Source organism: Acanthisitta chloris, unplaced genomic scaffold (genome assembly GCF_000695815.1).
Source record: "Acanthisitta chloris isolate BGI_N310 unplaced genomic scaffold, ASM69581v1 scaffold21020, whole genome shotgun sequence".
Taxonomy (NCBI): domain Eukaryota; kingdom Metazoa; phylum Chordata; class Aves; order Passeriformes; family Acanthisittidae; genus Acanthisitta; species Acanthisitta chloris.
The window spans coordinates 32,889-36,999 of NW_008651373.1; positions in this window are offsets into that span (position 1 = coordinate 32,889).

Below are 4,111 nucleotides of genomic sequence, written 5' to 3' on the forward strand. Positions count from 1 at the left end.
AAGAATGAAGTCAAAGAATTGCATTCAAAAATGACACCCGAAAAGGAAATTACAAAAATATTCTTGTGAAAACTTGAAAATATTTTTCTTATTATTCTGTAGAAATAATGAAATGGAAATTAAAACCCTGAATTTTTCATAGAGTGAACTTTTCAAATTCTTAACAAAGCGTAAATTTGTCAAAGCATCTGATATTGAAATTTCAGCACAAAAAGCCTCTCCATCTGCCACACCTTTCTGAATATTATAATATTTAAAATATGTGAAATGATATTCAGTAAGTATCACTGTAAATGTTTGAATAAACTTTGTAGCATTGGAGAAAAGAACATGGTCATTTATAATTTCATAGACAAAAGAAATAATTGTGCTGGTGAAATAATTGACAAAAATATTTGCCACAAATTTTTTATGTAATCTGTAAAAGTGAATAAATAATGACAGAGTTCTGAGAATTTTGTTTCTTTGCATATCAGAGAGAACTGAAATAAATTATAACTAAAACCACAGAACTATTACCAGGATTAGACAATGTAATACAGTCTATAAGTACCTAATTTACACTTCTCCAGTTATGTCTGCCACATATTATGGAGGTTGTTCTTTACTCCTATTCATCAGGAAGATTTTATGTTGTCAAACATTCACAATTGTAATTTTCCTCTTTTTTTCTTTTCCATTAAAATAGACTTAAAACAAGTTCGGTTTAATTTGCCTTGTTCCTTGGAGAAGGAGCTTTCCAAAGACAACACAAAAGCAATAGCAGGCACCTAATCCAAGGTTCATGACCTAGTCCAGTAGCTAACCTGATGTTATGGCATACTGCACCTCACTTAGATGTAATAAATTAAAATTTTTGATATCCTTAATTTGGAAAGGCAAGGCATCCTCATAGACATACTCACAGAACTTTATGCTGCCAACAGCTCAGCACTTACCAAAGAAATGCCAAAGGTTTATACCAATGTATTCTCAACATCAGTGCTTAAGCCCTGTCATAACTACTTTATATTTAGATACAGTATGTGAGTCAGACATGTAGATATGATCAAGCTAAAATTAATTAAGATCTGTTGTGCTTTAACCCTAGACAGCAACTAAGTACCACGCAGCTGCTCTCTGTGTGATCCTTAGTAACACAGAGCACGCCATAAATCAAAGCAAATGTTAAAAAGAAAACAAACTCATTTTCAAGTCTTTCTGAGCAAATGCCACATCATACGAATTAGGAATTTGGGTTATTCTCTGCTCAGCCTACCATATTTTATGCATGTGTTCAGCAAAATACTCACAGATTTTCAAAACTCATGTAAGAGGATATCCTTCCTCATGAAAAATGAAAGAACATATTACATGAATAATGATGAGACTGAAATTAGCTCTTGTTCCTTAGAGGAGCACCAGCTCTGTCTAGTTTAGAGAGACTTATGGAAGAAAGGCAATCCTGGTGTCACAACAGTTTTAAAATTCATGTTGTCTGCAGGGTGTGACCACTTTCTGCACATCACTCATGCAAAGTGTCCTCATGAAAAATAACATCTTCCGAGGACTTCTTCAGGAAAAGAAGCAGCCATGAAGGGGATGATAGCTAAGCTTCTTATCCTTTCATAATGAATTTAGTAGGGGTGAAATGTATCAGATGAAAGCATCTTCAGAGCTGCCTACCTGCTTCATAGGTATGGCCAAACTTCCATACAGGGATCTGGCAGTGTGCCTTGCTTCTCAGAATAATCATCTTTAAAGACAATAGGGCAGTTCACCTTCTCCATGAAGCCACATTCTCCTTCCTCTGACATTTACAGAGGTAGTCAACTTGCCTTCCTGCAGCTCGCAAAGGGGACACAGCAGCTTCCAGTATCACATCAATAGCAAAATGAGGCCTGTGTGATAACCTTATGTATATTGGCTTACAGCTTAAGGTTGTATCCTAATAATCAATTACATATAGCTCATTAACTTCGTAGATTTTTTTCAGTAAAGGTATAATCAGATGTAGCAATGGAAGATGCCAGGTCACAGCTGAATAAATGTGCTTTCACTGTCACTGCAGCAGTGTAGGTCACTCGAAACCCTAGGAAAAATTTCAGTACTAGGACCTATATACAGTGTGTCACTACTCTTGAAGATGAATAAAGCCAATGTGTTAGGTAGACTGAACCCTTGTCCCAATGTTATACTCAATGATTAGATTATCACATATGCTCTGACTTCTAGTAAGTTTTAAATTCCCACGCTGCCTGATTAGGGGGAGTAATTCCCTGAGGCTCCCTTCACCATCAGCAAAGAGAAATAGTCTCCTCCAGAAGGCTATGTGGGTTTTAGATATGTTGGTTCACTTACTGTAGAGGTTCTGTTTTAAATTTAATTATTAAATGTAAAAAAGGCATTGGGCAACCTAACCTCACTTTCAAGTATTTTCCAAGTACAGCTAATACATATGTGGGTTTATGTGGAAGGGAAAGGAAAAGGTTTCATACTCTATTACGCAACTTCTAAGTCACAGTAGTTTTGTATGACAGTGTATGTTAACTAACTTTAGGAGCTATCAGTAGGAGCTGTTATTAATTCAAAAGGAAATGTGTGAATGTTTTTCAAGAAATTTAACCCACAAGTCTGCCTTTTCTAACCCCTATGGATCATTTGCAAAAAGATGGACAGAATTATTGGTCAATTGGGGTCCAAGTGTTATTTTCATTATAATATAACTTATTCCCACATTTCAGCATTCAGAGAGTTTTGCTCAGGGATGATAAAATAAATTAAATCAGACAGAATGCTACTAATAAGGGAATGTTAGAGTGATAACAATACAGTAATGGCACAGATAATCCAGAGAAATTAATAACATAATGGCTTGCTTTTTCTTTTAATTGCTTTTCCTTTCACTGAAAGGTTGAGGCTCTGCTTTCCATCCAAATCTTTTCACAAGTAATTAGTCGGTGCAAACTTCTGTCAGAAGTGAATATTTTTCTATAGCCCTCAAACCAAAGTAGGCAACAGAACATTAGGTCTGGCTTTTCTAATTACAACTCTAATTCTATAAAACCTTTTTGCCCAAAACAGCAAGAAACAGTTCCTAATGCTTAATGGGAGTAGAGTTTTCACAAGTCAGCATTCTGGTAGAGTACTCATTTATGTAAAAAGTCAATTGCTGCATACTACCCACTGCCAATGGTTAACCACATGTAACTTGAGTGGCAAAACCATCCAGCACTGCATGATCATTCCAGCTTTCTTTAAAATTCTGCCTCAGCATGGTGCTTTTTATTTTTGAATAAGTATATTACTAGCAATAAACAAATATCAGAAACAACAGGGAACCTCAGCTGCAAGCCAGAGAATTCCAGTATTCTTTATACTATCACATACACTCAGTGAATCATTTTTGGTTGGAAAAGGCCTCTAAGGTCATCAAGTCAAACCATTAACCCAGTACTGCCAAGTCCACCACTAAACGATGTCCCTAAGTGCCACATCTACATTACTTTTAAATATCTTCAGGATTAGTGACTACACCAGTTCCCTGAGAAGCCTATTCCAATTCTTGACAAGTCTCTCAGTGAAAATTTGTGGCTCTTCTTGCTTGAGATGCCTCTGGCAGGTGATACTGCTCACAGTTACGCTGCACACAGTGACACTCACCGACACAAAAATCTTTCCCCCAAAAGAAAGAAAGAAGCATAGAACAAAATGTTTCAAATACCCAGAACACAAAGCTAGGATGCCCTAAAAAGGAATGGCTTGTGCTATATGGGCAGGAGGGGAACAGGGGGTTGCATTCTTTTCTGCATTGAATTTTGCCTCCTCTAATTTCCTGAAGCCCTACAGGAGAGAAAAACATTGGCAAACAGCATCATAACCAGGGTTTCTTTCACTTTTTATTTAATCTGATGTAAAACAATTTTTGAATTCATATTCATAAAAGATAAAAAGTGAAGGCAAACTTTTCTGAGCAGAAAACCAGCTTTCTGCTTTGGGAAATTCCATAGAGCTGGTGAGGAAAGAAACATACCTTACCAGCACAACAGAATCTGTAGCAACTAGCAAAGGTGTGTGACAATTTTATGCTCTTTGTGCACACTGTTTCGATGCATGTGAACTGCATCAACCT